Source organism: Mustela lutreola, chromosome X (assembly GCF_030435805.1).
Source record: "Mustela lutreola isolate mMusLut2 chromosome X, mMusLut2.pri, whole genome shotgun sequence".
NCBI lineage: Eukaryota > Metazoa > Chordata > Mammalia > Carnivora > Mustelidae > Mustela > Mustela lutreola.
The window spans coordinates 86,335,134-86,353,825 of record NC_081308.1 but is presented as its reverse complement, the minus strand read 5'-3'; the positions used below and the strand labels follow the sequence as shown (position 1 = coordinate 86,353,825).

At 38.7% G+C, this 18,692-nt stretch overlaps 1 protein-coding gene across 1 annotated transcript in view; it reads right to left on the bottom strand.

Annotated features, from left to right (window-relative positions):
- Positions 1-18,492, bottom strand: part of LOC131821169 (armadillo repeat-containing X-linked protein 1) — an 85,161-nt gene extending 66,669 nt beyond the window's left edge. Inside the window, exons 1-2 of the mRNA XM_059157013.1 lie at positions 18,342-18,492; positions 8,292-8,456 (exon numbers count right to left, since the gene is read on the bottom strand). The gene's annotated coding sequence lies outside the window, so the exon portion shown is untranslated. The remainder of the gene's footprint in view (positions 1-8,291; positions 8,457-18,341) is intronic.
- Positions 18,493-18,692: the final 200 nt, after the last annotated feature.

The window sequence follows — 18,692 nt, the reverse complement described above, 5'->3', positions numbered from 1 at the left end:
TTCTTACACTGTTGGTGGAAATGCAAGTTGGTGCAGCCACTTTGGAAAACAGTATGGAGATTCCTCAAGAAATTAAAAATAGAGCTTCCCTATGACCCTGCAATTGCACTACTGGGTATTTACCCCAAAGATACAGATGTCGTGAAAAGAAGGGCCAACTGTACCCCAATGTATAGCAGCAATGGCCACGGTCGCCAAACTGTGGAAAGAACCAAGACGCCCTTCAATGGATGAATGGATAAGGAGGATGTGGTCTGTATACACTACGGAGTATTATGCCTCCATCAGAAAGGATGAATACCCAACTTTTGTAGCAACATGGACGGGACTAGAAGAGATTATGCTGAGTGAAATAAGTCAGCAGAGAGAGTCAATTATCATATGGTTTCACTTATTTGTGGAGCATAACAAATAGCATGGAGGACAAGGGGAGATGGAGAAGAGAAGGGAGTTGAGGGAAATTGGAAGGTGAGGTGAACCATGAGAGACTATGGATTCTGAAAAACAATCTGAGAGTTTTGAAGGGGCGGGGGGGTGGGAGGTTGGGGGAACCAGGTGGTGGGTATTAGAGAGGGCACGGATTGCATGGAACACCGGGTGTGGTGCAAAAACAATGAATACTGTTACGCTGAAAAGAAATTTTAAAAAAATGAAATTCTGATACGTGCTACAATATGGACAAACCTTGAAAACATGCCAAGTGAAAGAAGTCAGACACAAAAGGACAAACACTGTATGATTCCACTTATGAGATACCTCTAATAGTGAAATTCATAGAGAAAGAAAGTGGAATGATGGCTTCCAGGGGCTGGGAGGATGGCAGCATAGGAAATTACTGTATAGGCGTATGGAGCAAGATGAAATGAGCTCTGGAGATGGGTGGTGGTGACACTTATACAAAAAAATGGATGTATTTAATACCACTGAACTGTACACACACACACACAGATTCAGGGTGCCTGGGTGGCTCGGATGGTTAAGCATCTGCCTTTGGCTCAGGTCATGATCTCAGGATCCTGGGATCGAGTCCCACATTGGGCTCCATGCTCAGGGGGAAGCCTGCTACTCCCTCTGCTTCTGCCTCTCTCTCTTTCTCTCTCTCTCTTTCTCTCCCTGTCTCTCATGAATAAATAAATAAAATCTTTCAAAAAAAGATTCAAACAGTAAATTTATGTAATGTCTATTTTATAAATACATACATAAGTACATAATACAGTCTATTTAACAAAAACTGAGCACTACCCTGCCAAGCATCAAACGCCAACCGCCAGGGAGATTTGAGCACTCAGCCTTGGAGGCTTCAGGACACAGGGCAAAGCTCTAGAGTAATTCCAGCTGTAACTACTTATCTCTGCTAACTCAGCCCACAGGCAGTGATAGGAATTGCGCATTACTCATATGCATGAATACCAAGAGGCCTGGGTCATTGTGGCCATTTTAAGGACTTGCTACTACAATATCATTTCCCCATCTCTCTATATGAATTACTGGGAATGTTTTCTTATAGCGTGACGGTTAGTCCCAGATAATTTGCAAATATTTACTCTAGCCATTTCAGACTAGCTTTGAGGGTTTATTTGCCATAGAACATTTTTAATTTTTCAGTAATATTATAATTTAAAAGTAATACAAGTCACTATTAAAAAAAAAAAAAAAAAGCAATACCCTGGCCAGCATCGATTGCCCAAGGAGATTAGAGCATTCAAAGCCTTGGCCACTTGAGGGTCACCTGGGTGACTCAGACTGTTAAGCGTCTGCCTCCAGCTCAGGCTGTGCTCCTAGAGTCCAGGGATTGAACCCCACATCGGACCCTCTCCAAAGAGCCTGCCTCTCACCCCACTCATGCTCACTCTCTCCCCCTTTTCTCAAATAAATAGGTGAAAGTCATTTTAAAAAATAGTTTATCAGGGTGCCTGGGTGCCTCAGTTGTTAAGCGTCTGCCTTTGCTCAGATCATCATCCCAGGGTTCTGGGATGGAGTCCTGCATTGGTCTCCCTGCTCAGTGGGGAGCCTGCTTCTCCCTCTCCCACTTGCTCTGCTTGTTTTCCCTTTCTCGCTGTGTCTCTATCAAATAAATAAATAGAATCTTTAAAAAAATAGTTTATTGAAGCCCTGGCTGGTTCAAGACCCAAGGGGAAATCTTTAGCCTAATTCCAGGCTTGACTACTAAGCAGGCATTTATGAATTTACTTAACTTCTCCTAATTTCCTATGGCCTGATCTGAATTAGTGATATAATAACAAGTAGCTCACATAGCTGTTAAGATCAAGGGACATCTTGGGGCGCCTGGGTAGCTCAGTTGTTGAGCCACCTGCCTTCGGCTCAGGTCGTGATCCCAGGGTCCTGGGATCCAGCCCCACATCAGTCTCCCTGCTCTGTGAGGAGCCTGCCTCTCCCTCTCTCTCTGCCCCTGCTTGGGTTCTCTCTCTCTCTCTCTCTGTCAAATAAATAATACAATCTTAAAAAAAAAAAAAAAAGATCAAGAGAGATCTTGGGAGCCTGATGCTCAGTCCCTCACACACAGGGCCTTCCAGGGTGAGAGGCAGGATGAAATCACAACACCACATGAGCTATTTTATAGACCAGTGACCGGTCCCCTTATACTTTAGGGGAGTGACATAGTATCACTCACTGCCTGAGTATATGGCCCAGACAATGGGCCTGGGTACACCGTATACTGCATCCCCTTTGACACAAAGCCACCTACATCCACCGCCCTCTCAGGTCACTGTGATTCTCTAGGTATTCTGGAAAGGCTAAATGACACTTCTGTTTATTTTTCTATGAGCCACATTAGTGGTTGTCTGACTAGTCCTTGAACCCACAGTATCAGCATTACCTGGGAACTTGTTAGAAATGTTTATCCCTGGGCCTCACCCAGACGCAGTCCAGCAATCAGCCTTTGAGCGTCCTACAGGTGATAAAGGGCAAAGTTGAAAACCCTTGGCTTTAATCCAGAAATAACTGACAGTTTTATATGTTATCACCTCTCAGAGCCTCAGTCTCTTCAGTGAGTGTGAAAAATTGCACCACTTCATCACAGTGGTATGAGGAATAAATGGGAAATCCTTTGCAAATGGTATCTGTTGATACTCCTGTGTTGGAAGATGAATTACCTCCCGGAGCTGGGAAAAGAACAAAAATCCTTACGCCATTTCCTTTTTTAAATATCCTGAGACTGTCCTAAAAATAAATACTTTTAAAAATGTACTCTGTTGTTCTTATGTTTCCTTCACTGCGACTATAATAAAAATATAGTGAGAAAACTATGCTATAATGAGTGGCACAGAATAAAATTTCAACAAATACTAGTCCTGGCCTATCTTAATTTCTCTCTCAAATAAAAAATATGACTTTGTGGGCACCTGGGTGGCTCAGTGGGTTAAAGCCTCTGCCTTCAGCTCGGGTCATGGTCCCAGGGTCCTGGGATCAAGCCCCACATCAGGCTCTTTGCTCAGTGGGGAGCCTGCCTCCTCCCCTCTCTCTGCTTGCATCTCTGCCCACTTGTGATCTCTGTCTGTCAAATAAATAAGTCAAATCTTTAAAAAAATATTACTTTGACATAAACTACATGGAACACAGCTATCATAGACAGCATCTGAAGATGTAAGCAAGAAGTAAATTATGCATACATTTGCATAATATATAAAACTTTGGTGCCATGTCTTCATTGATGGATGTGAGTTCTGAGGGGAAAAAATACTCCCACCATTTCCTTTTATTCCAGGTGCTTACTGGGCCTTAGTAGTTTAGCACCAGTTTGACACTGGAGGGGAATTATTCCTGACTGATCATTGTGGCTAGAGGTTTATCAATGTCCAGTCAACAGCAGCAAATCTAAGCCTCAAGGCTTTAATGCAAACATTACCATCCCGCCTAGAACACCTTCTGTAATACACCAGCCACTCAGTACATTGTAATGAATTAATTAATAAATAAATAATAGTGACTTCTAGGCTCAGTCTCAGTTTAAATTTACACATTATCTCAGTAAAGCTCAGGGGAGGGAAGGAAGATTATATATTGAAGATTTGTTTTTTAAAAACTGGAAACAAGGGGCGCCTGGGTGGCTCAGTGGTTAAGCCGCTGCCTTCGGCTCGGGTCATGATCTCGGGGTCCTGGGATCGAGTCCCGCATCGGGCTCTCTGCTCAGCAGGGAGCCTGCTTCCTCCTCTCTCTCTCTCTGCCTGCCTCTCTGCCTACTTGTGATTTCTCTCTGTCGAATAAATAAATAAAATCTTTAAAAAAAAAAAAAAAAAAAAAAAAAAAAAAAAAAAAAAAAAAAAATAAAAACTGGAAACAATATGCCAAAATGTCAACAGTAATTTTCTTTGGCATATATATTTCTATACTTTCATAAATTTCTACAGAGAACAAATAATAACTGTTCACAAAGCTAGAAAAAAGTAATCTGCCTTTAAGGATTTTGGTACATAATACTACATAAAGTTGTATGAGACTAAATGTGGGTCAATTCCTTAACTTCTTTTTTTAAAAGATTTTATTTATTTGTTTGACACACACACACAGAGAGAGAGAGAGAGAGAGAGAGAGAGAGAGAGTACAAGCAGGGGGAACAGACAAAGGGCCACAGTCACGATCTCGGGTAAATGCGAAGAAGCAGGTTCTGAGCACCTCTGTGCATCAAGCTTTGTTCTGGATGTTTGAGATACATTAGTGAACAAAACTAAGTCTTTGCCCTCCCCCATGCAGCTTATATTCTAGATTCTTAGAATATAGAAGAAGAAACAAATAGTAAACAACAAAATACCATATGCGCTATAATGTGAGGTAGTGATGTGTGCTATGAATATGCATGTGGATATGAGGCTTAATAGATGGAATTATTAGGGATGCCTGGGTGGCTCCTTCTCTCAAGTGTCTCCCTTCAGCTCAGGTCATGATCCCAGGGTCCTGAGACTGAACCTCATGTCAGTCTCCCTGCTCAGTGGGGAGCCTGCTTCTCCCCTGCCTACCATTACCCCTGTTTGTGTTTGGTCTCAGACTCTCTCTTGCTCCCTAACTTGCTCTATCTATGTCAAATAAATAAATAAAATCTTTTTTAAAAAATATGCAATTATTATACCGTAAACAGCTTGGAGAAATGGCTGATGCCAATTCTGGGGTATTTAATATATAAGATAAGGTTAGGCTATCTTGTCATATCATTCAGCAAAGAAGCTGTCAAAGATTGCTGGTGTGTGTTGGGGGGGGGTGGAAATTAAAATACTGAGGTCATAGCCAAAGGAAACAGGAGATAACCTGAAAAGGCTTCTACTGACCAAAGAGGGAACCTGAGCATTTTTTTAAGGGCTATATTAGATGAAAACACATTGAATATAATTTTTAAACTATAAAGATCTTTCTCAAAAAAGATAAATAAATGACTCTTAAATATGTGAAAAAATATTCATCCTTACTCATAATAAAAAGCATATAAATTAAAAGTAAAATGAGATTCAATTTCTCATCAGATTGACAAAAATTCAAAGGTTTGATCACATAGACTTCTGGTGAGGCTATGAACAGGAACTCTTGTGCTTTGACAGTGAGAATATAAAATAGTACCACCCAGTGGAAAGGAAATGGTCAAATCTAATAAAATTACATAAGTATTTACACTTTGACCCAATAATCCCACTTCTAGAAATCTATCCCAAGAATACATTGACAAAAATTAAGACATATGTATTATATTATGCATTTCAGTCCTGTATGTGATAGCAGAAGGTTAAAAAAAAAAAAAGTCCATCAATAAGTGACTGCTTGAATCACCTCTAATATATTCATATGTTGGAGTATTATGCAGCTGTAAAAAGAATGAGGAATACGTATTCTATATGCTACTATGGAGTGATCTGCTGATATATTACTAAGGTGAAAAAAGCAAGGGTGGCTCAGCGGGTTAAAGCCTCTGCCTTCGGCTCAAGTCATGATCCCAGGGTCCTGGGATCGAGCCCCGCATTGGGCTCTCTGGTCAGCAGGGAGCCTGCTTCTCCTCTGTCTCTGCCTGCTGCTCTGCCTACTTGTGATTTCTGTCTGTCAAATAAATTTTAAAAATCTTTAGGAAAAAAAAAGAAAAAAGGAAGATAAAGTGAAGTATAAATAGCATGCTACCATTTATCTAAAAGGGGAGAGAGGGAGGGATGAGTACACAGATGATAGAGATAGGAAATGATAGAAAAATAGGTCTTTTATATCAAATCAAGATAATAGGTAGACTCTCAATCCAATTCTATCTGGAATTCAAGCTGTGGGGAGTGATAACAGCTAGGTGGTCCAGATTTGTGAAGATCCACAGGCCCCTAGTGACCCATCTTTCCAATAAGACCATGACCAAGAATTTTTTTTTAGAGAGGGAGGTGGGAAGGGGCAGAGGGAGAGAGAAAAAGAGAATACTAAGCAGGCCCCACACCCAGTGTGAAGCCTAGTGTGGGGCTCAATCTCACAACCCTGAGATCATGACTTGAGCTGAAATCAAGACTTTGACACTTAACCGACTCAGCCACCCTGGGGTCCCTAGGCCACCACCCAGTTTTTTAAGAAAAAAGTCAATTCAGCTGAAGAAACAGTAAAGAAAGAACCCAAGAGAGCCACAGGTTGCAGCCAAACCCATTTCTGCAAAAGTTGAAACTAAGACAAAAACAAAAGGCAACAAGAGAAGATAAACCTTTAGGGAAAATGTGTGAACATGACAGAAAGGAGAAGAACCACCAGAGTGGCTAACAAAAACACTAAAGACTTCAGGAAAGAAGAAAAAAGAAAGGAAAGCATGGTCTATGACCTAGCAAGACAGAAAGAAGTTGAAGTATGCCAGTTAGAATTGGCATACCTATACTAAGTCTTATCAGACATCACAGTACATCTCATCTTTTACAGTACAGAGGAATGGTTTCTATCAACCATTTTGAAATTTTAAATTTCTTAGCAGCTCCAGAAACACATTTTTAAAGGATTAAATTCAACCTAATACTAGTGTACTAAAATATATATTTAGATCAGTGTAAATGAATGCTTTGTTTAGGAAGCAAAATCATGTGCTGTCTGCTTGTTTCTCTGTAAAGCCAGAAATCAGTGGGTTATTGAATTAAAAGAGGCTTTGACTGCATCCCATAGACTGGAAGCAAGGGTAGTTTTTACATCCTGTCATAAAAGTCACAACTAAATGGTAGAGTTGAGTCACAGTCCTGCAGTTAACATGTCACACATTTTTCAAATTACTTATTCATGTTGTTGTATTAATTATGTCAGAAATCAAGAAAGCTCTCAAGGATAATTGGGATCATGTCAAAAGCATTCAGCAACCAATTTGAAAAGAGTCACAATGGTCAATTTCAGTATCATTAAAAATAATAACTGCAAGAGCTTGGGAAGATGGCAGAGTAGGAGGACCCTGAGCCCACTCCATCCTCTGCTTACAACTAGATATCATCCACATCCAAGTCAACAAACGAGAGAGAGATCTGAAGACTGACAGAACAAACTCCACACTGAAAATAGAGAAGAAGCTCCATCTTAAAGGTTAGGAAGGCCAGAAAAGCAGAGAGAGGCTTCCTACAGGAGGAAGGAAGCTATGTGTACAGAGAGGACAGAGAAACAGGCCCTCTCACTAGGGAGTTCACAGGGGGAACACTAATCCCCATAACTCTGGCGTTAAATGCCAGAAGGGTGGAATTCCATGAGTTTGTAAAACCAGTGGGACTAGGAGCCTGGGGCTTTAAAAGTCAGTAGAACTGAGCCAGGAGAGCCACTGACAGCTGTGCCTCTGCCCTTAAAGAAACAGTAGTCTTTGGAGAGGCAACATAAAAACGGCAGTTTGGAATAGAGAACCCAGAAACAGACCTTCAACTCTATGGTCAACTCATCTTCAATGAAACAGGAAAGAAGATCCCATGGAAAAAGGACAGTATTGTCAATAAATGGTGCTGGGAAAATTGGACAGCCACATGTAGAAGAATGAAACTGGGCCATTTTCTTACACCATACACAAAAATCGACTCAAAATGGAAGAAAGACCTCAAGGTGAAACAGGAATCCATCAAAATCCTAGAGGAGAACACAGGCAGCAACCTCTTCGACCTCGGCTGCAGCAACTTCTTGTTAGATACGTCTCCAAAGGCAAAGGAAACAATAGCAAAAATGAACTATTGGGACTTCATCAAGATAAAAAGCTTCTGCAAAGCAAAGGAAACAGTCAACAAATCTAAAAGGCAACCTACAGAATGGGAGAAGATATTTGCAAATGACATATCAGATAAAGGGCTAGTATCAAAGATCTATAAAAAACTTACCAAACTCAGGGCGCCTGGGTGGCTCAGTGGGTTAGAGCCTCTGCCTTCGGCTCAGGTCATGAACCCAGGGTCCTGGGATCGAGCCCCGCATTGGGCTCTCTGGTCAGCAGGGAGCCTGCTTCTCCTCTGTCTCTGCCTGCTGCTCTGCCTACTTGTGATTTCTGTCTGTCAAATTAAAAAAAAAAAAAATCTTTAAAAAAAAAAAAAAAAAGCTTATCAAACTCAACACTCAAAAAAGCCCAAAAAATCCAGTCAGGAAATGGGCAGAAGACATGAACAGACATTTCTCCAAAGAAGACGTACAAATGGCCAATAGACACGTGAAAAAAATGCTCACCATCACTGGGCATCAAGGAAATACAAGTCAAACTGTGATGAGATACCACCTCACACTGGTCAGAATGGCTAAAATTAACCACTCAGGAAACAACAGATGTTGGTGAGGATGCAGAGAAGGGGGAACACTTTTACACTGTTGGTGGGAATGCAAACTGGTGCAACCCCTCTGGAAAACAGTATGGAGGTTCCTCACAAAGTTGAAAATAGAGCTATCCTATGATCCAGCAATTGCACCACTAGGTATTTACCCAAATGATACAGACATAGTGATTTGAAGGGACATATGCACCCTAAAGTTCATAGCAGCAATGTCCATAATAGCCAAAATATAGAAAGAACCTAGATATCCGTTGACAGATGAATGGATAAAGAAGAAATGGTATATACATACATATATATATGCATATATATATATATATACCTATATACACATATATATACCTATATATTCTTATATAGAGATATATAGGAATATTATTCAGCCATCAATATATAGGAATATTACTCAGCCATCAATAAAGAATGAAATCTTGCCTGTGCGATGATGTCATTGGAACTAAAGGGTATTATGCTAAGTGAAACAAGTTAGTCAGAGAAAGACAAATACCATACAACTTCACTTACATGTGAAACTTAACAAAGATGAACATAGGGAAGGAAAGGAAAAATAAAATAAGATGAAAACAGAGAGGGAGGCAAACCATAAGAGATTCTTAACTATAAGGAACAAACTAAGGATTGATGGGTGGGGGCTGGGGAGATGGAGTAACTGGGTGGTAGGCATTAAGGAGAGCATTTGATGTGATGAGCACTGAGTGTTACATGCAACTGATGAATCACTAAATTCTACCTCTGAAACTAATTACATAGTATATGTTAACTAAACTGAATTTAAATTAAAAAAATGTTTTTAAATCCTGCTAACAATATGCTCCATCAACTCTATCTCCTTCTTTTCCTAATGGCATGCTTTTACTAAGGATAATCTGAAACTTCAAAGGCTTCTTTGGGAAAGTTATGATCTCCCCCAGATTTGTTCCTCTAAAGCCTTTACCTGACCATCACTTCTGCTCTTCCTTCCCCGTTTCACCTTTTTAAAATCATGTTTTTATTATGCCCAGTTGGCCAAAATATAGTACACCATTAGTTTTTGATGTAGTATTCAATAATTCATTAGTTGCATATAACACCCAGTGCTCATCAACACACATGACCTCTTTAATATCCATCACCCAGCTACCACATCCCCCTCCCTTGTGTAACCCTCAGTTTGTTTTCTAGAGTCCAGAGTCCCTCATGGTTTGTCTCCCTCTCTGATTTCTTCCCATTAAGTTTTATCTCCCTTCCCCTATGGTCCTCTGTGCTATTTCTTATGTTGCACATATGAGTGAAACCATACGATAATTGTCTTTCTCTTTTGATCTTCCTTCTAGTTCCCTTGAATCCTTTGCTATGTCCCCTTTCAAACTCTTACCTCCTCCATCCTTCTGTCCATTCTGACAGACTTACCTTCCCACTTCACTTACCTTCCCACTTAAGCTCCCCACAGTCACTTGAACTGTGGGCTCCTTACCTTCTGTTGAGGTCCCTCAAGGAATTCAAAGACTCCCAAAAGTAACCACCTGAGGCTGAATGGGGAGGGGGAAGGCTACTTGGAAACAGAACTAGATGTTTTATCCCTCAGATGGTTGTAGAGACATATCCAGACAGCTGCTAGGTGTCTCCTCAGTCACTAGCCTAAAATTTGGTCACAAGCCTCCATGAAATTACATATAATGGCAAAATAAAACTGTAAGTGTCTGCTTCAAAATATTAGTAAACAGGTGACCTTAATTTGTCTTGTTTGCCAGAAACATTATTTAAATAAAAATATAAGGTGGAGATGAGCGGTAACTATTTTATATAAATAAATGAGTTTGTATTACTAGGTTTTACTGATTAATGGTTATAATTTTAGAGGAAAAGATATAAGACCTCTGTTTGTGTCTGTCTGTATATTTATGTCTCTATGCATGTATGTTATGCATAAGTGTTATTTTTTTTTTTTGCCTCTGGGAGGTATTACCAAAATGATTTATAAAATCACTTAAAGAACTTCTGTTCAAATTGGCTTAGTGATAAATGAGCATTTAAATAAATTAAGTATGCCCAAAACTCTCAGAAATGTAGAAACTAATCCAAATGTGTTTTTAAAGTTCACATGATCTAGGATCATTGTTGGTAAATAAAGCTAGTTTTAAAATCACTGGTAGAATCAAAACAAGCGTTTCTTCACAATTGTCAGCATTAAATATGATGCAGACATAAAAAGGTTTTCTGCCTAGGTTTACTAATCAAACAAGTATATGTTAAACGCTCAATGTTTAAAATTATAAAACTAAAAATCTAAGCTAGAACAAAATGTAAAATATAAATCAATCACATGATACATGTCAAGCATGTCAGTAAAAAAGGGAGAAGAATGGAAGAACCATCTACTTAAATTTCTAGGATATTTGCTTCTATTATATTTCTAACACTTCTCTGATTTGTCAACAAGAAAAATAACTGAAGATGATGGCTAACTTTAATGTCTCATGAAAGTTTCACGACAAGTTCAAGCATTATTGTTAAGAACAAGTAAATTAAATCCACATAAGTGGGATACGAGTTTATAAATGAACTTTTCAACAATAATTATGCTTTATATCTGCTTAAAAATAGTTTCAAAAGTCTTTTTGATAACTTGAAACCTAAATGATGGATATTCATTAAATATCTAGGTCATTTCCAAGTAAGATGAAATATTAAAACAGTAATTGCTGAACATAAGATTAAATTTATTGACTTTTGGCATCTTGGTTTTTTTTAAGATTTATTTATTTATTTGAGTGGGGAGTGGCAGAGGAAAATAATCTTCAAGCAGACTCCCAGCTGAGCACAGACAGACACAAGACTAGATCCCAGGACCTATGAGATCATGATCTGATCTGAAACCAAAACTGACTGAGCCACCCAGGCGCTGTTTTGACATCTTGTTTTTATATGATTTAAAGAAGCTAACTATATTTGAGTCTGCTAATAAGCACGAGAAATTGTACTATGAAAAAGATATATGCCTCTGGAAATAATTAAATGAAGTATCCTTAAATTTGCTGCAGAATGGTAGACAGTTTACAATCGCTTACTTCCTAGTTTTCTCTCCCAGAGAAAAGAAGGATGTTACTAAATGCTTAAAAATTTTAATCAATATATGTACGTGAAACTACTAGGAAAAATAAAAGTAAACACTTGGGGCGCCTGGGTGGCTCAGCCAGTTGAGCATCAGAATCTTGATTTCAGCTCAGGTTGTGATCTTGGGGTTGTGGGATGGAGCCCCCCATTAAGTCCCATGCTCAATGGGGGCTCTGCTTGGGAGTCTCTCTCTCCCTCTCCATTTGCCCCTCCCACCTCTAAAGTAAATATTTTTAAAAAATAAATTAGAAAGAGAAAAAAACCTCTGTGTGCAAGGAAAGGAGGATGTGTTTTTATAAGGAAAAAAAATAATTTTGTCATAAATTAGAACAACTGATTGTTCCAGAATGAGAAAGAGGAAAGGGTAGGATAAAAACTGAATGGATACTTAACAAATAAGTTGTAGGAAGTTTGAGGAAAAGGAATTTTATGTGTGGTCAAATTGCTAAGGTAGAGTAAATTTATACGTTTTTTTAAAACTGAGTCAATATACAAAGAACACTGGTGCAAGACTAGAATTTGGTTTTCTATTAAAAATGACAGAGGTTTCTTAGATTATTGGTCTTCTCTTTAAAAAGAGATCATAATCATATAAATGTTTTTCTTTACCTTTTAACTAATCTTCTTGGGAAAGCAAGATATTATGTCTTATCAAAATAATTTCCTGTGCTTCGTGTTGTCTTTATCAAGTCTTTGATTACTTAAGAAAACTGAATTTCTCATATTAAGAGCTAAGATTTTTAATAGCTGTGTGACTCTCTTTATTTGTCTTTGAAATATTTTAATTATCATTTTGGTTAAATGGATAGCTAAGTACTGTTTCACAGTGATCTGTGATCCTATATAGCCAAGTGTCTAAACCTTTTGACATTTTGACAACTTTCCCAAATAAAATTCTAGATGGAGTACTTTTGAGTTGAAACTAATTTTGAAGTTTCCCAGATAGTTCCTGGAAATTTTCAAAAGGCTTTTGTCTCTCACCTTGTAAAAGAAAGATATTAAGCCAATTAGATTTATTTGGTATGTTTAATTACATGGGAAGCCTTGTCAAATAAGTGAGGATAAACCTTCTCAGTTTATATGTGAATGAATATATATTACAAATATAGATGCTGCAGAAATTGTAAAGTTCACAGAAATTTTTCGATACCTTCCTTGTCCAGTTATTTATGTTAAAATGTATTTCACAGAAATAACTAAATTTCTTTACCAAAGTTACTTTCTTTTTTTTTTTAAAGATTTTATTTATTTATTTGACAGAGAGAGATCACAAGCAGGCAGAGAGGCAGGCAGAGAGAGAGAGAGAAGGAATCAGGCTCCCAGCTGAGCCAGAGAGCCTGATGCGGGCCTCGATCCCAGGACCCTGAGATCATGACCTGAGCTGAAGGCAGCGGCTTAACTCACTGAGCCACCCAGGCGCCCCCAAAGTTACTTTCATCAGATCTGTACCCATGGCTATTTTAAGTCACTTATGATTCACAGTTTTTCTTCTCTAAGAGCATTTGATTGTTCTCAGAAGGCATTCTTCTCAGTCAGCTACTGCAAGAATCTCTGTGATGACATCACTTGAATAACCTTGAGATGATACCACTGGACTAAGAATTTCTAGAACTACTTAAGAAGTTGATAGAGTCATAAAACTGTTAACTCAAGTGTAAGCAAAACCAGAGTTGAATTATAATTACTTGGGACTTAATGAACAGATGAGGATAATTATAATTTTTTGTGAGTCTTTGAAACATTGCTGGTTCTATAATTTTTGTTTTAAGATCTCTAAGGAAACTTTTTCTCTTTTCTCTTAAGTTATCTATAGCTTACAGCAATTTGAGAAAGTATACTTTGTGAACAAAATGAAACAATTACTTTTTCCCTCTTTTTGATCCCTCCAGAATTTGGAAACTTTTAATGGGTATTTTTATTTTTATCTCAATATAGTTAGTTGTGTAAGTTCAATAAGAATCTGTTGTCCTTTGAAACAGGAAAAAATTGAAAATATTGGATATATGTATAATTTATATAAATATATATATATATGGCTGGAATGTCATATTTGAGAATGTGCATAGAATTAGATATGATCAGACAGCTTTAAGGAACTAAGGTTGACTTTATGGAGAATTAACCCCCTTGGAAAAGCCACCTGGAAACTTACAGAGCCAATAAAGCCCCTGGAAAAGCCACCTGGTATCTGTAAGTGTTCCCCGTCCTACAATATGAATAAGGAAGGTCAATTCCTGGCAGGCCCAGGAACCTCAGAATATTTGGAGGACCTCATAAAAGAGGAATTCACCTGAATCCATAGGTATTGCATGCAAAGTCTGATGGCTATTCCTTGGCTTGGCTTCTTTGCCTTGAAAGGCTTTTAAAAGTCCAATCTAAGACACTTTTGAAAAGTTTCAGCAAAGCAACCTTAAAAAGAGTTTACATGGTCAATTGCTATACTTGCACTTTAGGTAAATAATCAGGCCAAGTTTAATGAGATTAGGATTATTTTGCAAACTAATTATTGTAATGATCTCTGATAGCAAAGGGGGTGAGTACTGAGAAAAAAATTATGTTTAATAGAAAACTATAGCATACCCTTGTAGGTATTAAATTATAGCCCTGTTCATTGTCTTTAAGGGTTTTTTTTTTAATCTACCTGTAAACTGGATTTGGTTCTGAATTCTTTTTAGTTTCATTCAATGTCATATTACAACTCTCCAAATTAACATTTCCAATTTTTCTCCCTCTGAGTGGAATCATTGAAAACAAAAACTGTCCTTTTCCCAAGACCCTGCAAGCTGAAGCTGGATGACATGGTAAGACCTTCAAGGAAATCACCATCACAGATGGTGTATGTACGAGCAACCTCAGTGCCTGCCACTGTTGTGGGCTACTAAGAAAGTTCACTGAAACACAATGCCGTGAGCACAAACATTAAAACTGCAAACCAGAAGATCCACTGATTTACCTCTGCTGTCTTTCCACCATTTAAAAATACTTTGAGTCCAACATCTTGAAACCTTCTCAACTAGCTGCCTGCTGGTCTCAGAAAGTGGAATTCAAATTATTAATCTTTGTTTTCCTTTTATTTTCATAGAAATCTTCTTCATTAAATGCTTGCCTACTAGCACCATCCAGCAAAAAGCCCCTACTACCAAGTCCCAAGAGATGATTCAGCTGGTCCTTAATGAACAAAAGGCAATCAAATGAGAAGTGAACTTACATTGTTCAAGTTATAGAAAAATGTCTCTTCTTTCCTTGAACAAGAGGAGTAACTACAAAGAGTTTCTGCTTGACCAAACTTTAGTTAGGTTCCTGAACCTTCTAGGTCCATTTTTGCACTTACTTGTAAAATCCACTTTTAGCAAGAGCCCTGCTAAGTTTATCCAGAACCTTCCCCCTTTAATATCTGATTAGGTTTCTGATTTTCTACCACCCCTCCAGGTGATATCTGATCCTGTCCAAGTCCCCTTAACCCTGATGTTTCCTTTAATTTGTCATCCACTGGCCTCCATCCTACCTACTCCTTGGCTAAGACTCCCCACTTACTCATGCTATATGCTATATGGGAAATCTAACACTGTCCACTCCTCTTTTTTTGACATTTTTGTGCTATCTTAAATTTTTTTGATTTTTTGTTATGTTGTATTAGCCAAGATACAATACATCATCAGTTTTTGATGTAGCATTCAACGATTCATTAGTTTTGTACGACACCCAGTGCTCATCACAATATGTGCCCTCCTTAATACCCATCACCTGGTTACCCCATCCCCCCCACTCCCCTCCCTTCTGTGACCCTCAGTTTACTTCCTTGAGTCCAGAGTCTCTCATGGTTTGCCTCCCTCTCTGATTTCTTACCATTCAATTTTCCCTCCCTTCCCTTGTGGTCCTCTTCTTTATATTCCACATAGGAGTGAAAGCATATCACTTTTTTTCTTTTCTTGACTTATTTCAGTTAGCATAATCCCCTCCAATTCCATCCATGTCATGCATCCTTTCTGATGGCTGAGTAATATTCCATTATATATATGAACCACATCTTCTTATCTGTTCAAGGACATCTCGGTTCCTTCCACAGTTTGACTATTGTGTCCACTCCCATTCTTTAACTAAGACTATCATTGCTTACTGCCAAAGCAACCAAGTTTCCTATCACATTAAGTCATTCAAATCTGCTGTTCCTTCTACCTGGAATCCTGTCCGACCTCCACATTTGATGGACGAACTTTTGCTTTCTTTTCAAATCTTTTCTTAGACATAATTTATTTTGGGAAGCCTTCTATATCCCAATGGCATACTAGAGTTAGCTTGCCCTGACTTTCATGAGCCTATTATGCATATGTCTTCCCAACTCTGTGTTCAGTGTCATCAAATTGACAGCTTGAAATTGGCCATAATGAAAGCACTTACAACATGAAAATCAGAAAACACTACAAATCAGGACTTTTATTTTTCCAGAGAACTGATTGTTAAGCATTTACCAGCACACTACTGCCCTGCCTCCTCCCCACATATCCCAAATTTGTGTTATATGTCTGTGCTATGGGCTCTGATAATATCCTAACACCCGTCACTACTTACTGCAGGTTGTCTATCTCACCCTCCAGGCTGAAATTTTCTTGAGGGTAGAGATACTATATCTCTAGAATCTTATCTATGTGGCTCATAGAAGGTACTAATTAGTATTACTACTCTTTGACAAGACTGTTCATCTGAATGAATGGCTTTCAGAATCCATGGTTGTTAAACATTTGCAAACCCTGGGAGAAACATTAGCAGAGAAGACAGCTCCTGGCCGCCATCTGCAATGATCACATATTTGCCTGAAAAACATGGACTCAGAGCAAGGGGAGTGAGTTGGATGCTTTCTATCAACTGTGCCATCAAGTTGTGACTTGATGTAGGTATTTCATCTACACCACATAGGTCTGTCCTACAGAATAGACCATGCTATTCACAGTCCAGGGCTTCTTCCATCTTCATCTTATCAAGCAACAGAAAAGACCATAGTGTTTGCCTCTGTGATTCACCCTGCTCTTGGCTGCCATTGTTCATCAGCCGCCTCTTACAGTTAATATCAAGGGCCTGCAAGAGCATATGGATCCAGTAATACTCAGCATAGCATGTTTTCAAATCTGCTCATATACAAGAGACAGAAATGGTATCATAAGCAGAGCTCTGGTGCAGAGAAGAACTACCATAAAAGAGCTCTGGCCAGAAGTTTGAACTCTAACTTAGCTAGCCATTCTTGATCTGTGACTACAAATTCATGGACAACCAGAAGCACCCCTGGTTATTCCAAGAATATTTATGAATGACTACTCTTTAGTGTTGCTACTCAAAGTATGATCTGAGATCAAGCAACATCAGCATCACCTGTCAGTTTCTTAGAACTGGAGAATCTTAGGCTCTAGTCTGGATCTAATGGATCAAAATCTGCATTTTAAACAGATCCTCCAGGTCATACATATACATATTTAAGTTTGAGAACCACTGGTCTACAGAACACTGAATTTTCTGAAACTAAGCAGTTAGCCCCTTAGAGTCATGGAGTTTTGGGTATTAATGCTAATGGCACTTCATGATAACAAATACTACTTATGTAACATGAAAAAATTTACATTCACTTTACCATTAAATCAAAAAAACCAACTCTACGACATAGCCAATTTTAATCAATCTGATCCTGAAGTTTGAAAGCTCACCATCTGAAAAGAAAGCACTCTAAACACTATAGGTTTGGGAGTTAAACAAAGCCTGGGTTTCGGTCCTACTTATGCCACTTACTTGTTGAGTGATCCTGAAAGAACTACTTAACTTTTCTAAATATCTATTTCTTAATCAGTTAACAGTAAAAATAATAGTATTTTATTTTCAGAGTGGTGATAAAAATTAAAAGAGGAAACCTATATAAAGTCTCCAGCATGTGGTAATTACTCATTAAATATTAGTTTCCTCCTTCCCTACTACATCCTTTCTGAAAACAAATTAATTCAGAATAAAACAAACAACCCAGGGCCACCTGGATGGCTCAGTCCATTAAGTGTCTGTCTTCAGCTCAGGTCATGATCCTGGGGTCCCGGGATGGAGCCCTACATCAGGCTACCAGCTCAGCGGGGGAACCTGCTTCTCACTCTCCCTCTGGCCCTCCCCTTGAGCTCTCTCTCTCTATCTCAAGTAAATGAATTCTTAAGAAAAAAAAAATTCCACAAATAGCTTTTGGAAATTTAAGAGCAAAAAGAAAAGTAAACACTATTCGTACATCGATGTACATTCAGTACCATCTCTGTGTGGTACAATGAATTGTTCTGATTGAACTAGGGTTGAAAGAAAAGACGTTCTGTTCTTTTCAATGAATTGGTGACATTCCGTTTCAGTTGTTGGATTCTAGGCTACTATCAGAGGTGCATATTGTATTCATCCATGCTCTCTGGGAAGCATATTTTAGCCTGGTATTCTTTCCCTACCAAAACATGAACATAAGCACAGACAGATAGAAATACTGAGTACCTGGCAGGTGGACAGCGAAGCTCCTAGACAGCCTTTCAGAATCCAGGGCCACCACCGTTAAAGCTTCTCCACTTTGTATTTATTTCATCATCTGATTGTTCTCTGACAGCCCCTTACCACCTCCCACCCTGCTTTATAAACACCCCCGAGGAGTTTTGCCAGAGTTTTGTTGTTGTTGCTTCTGCTATGAGGAAAAAAAAGACCATGACAACCTCAACAATGACTTGCTTCCAACTAAAAAACTATGCCCTATGTGGTAGTGTATGACTAGGTCACAATGACTCTCAGACCATTCACTCTGGAGGAAGCCAGTAGCTATGTCATGAGGACAGTCAGCCAGCCCTATGAAGG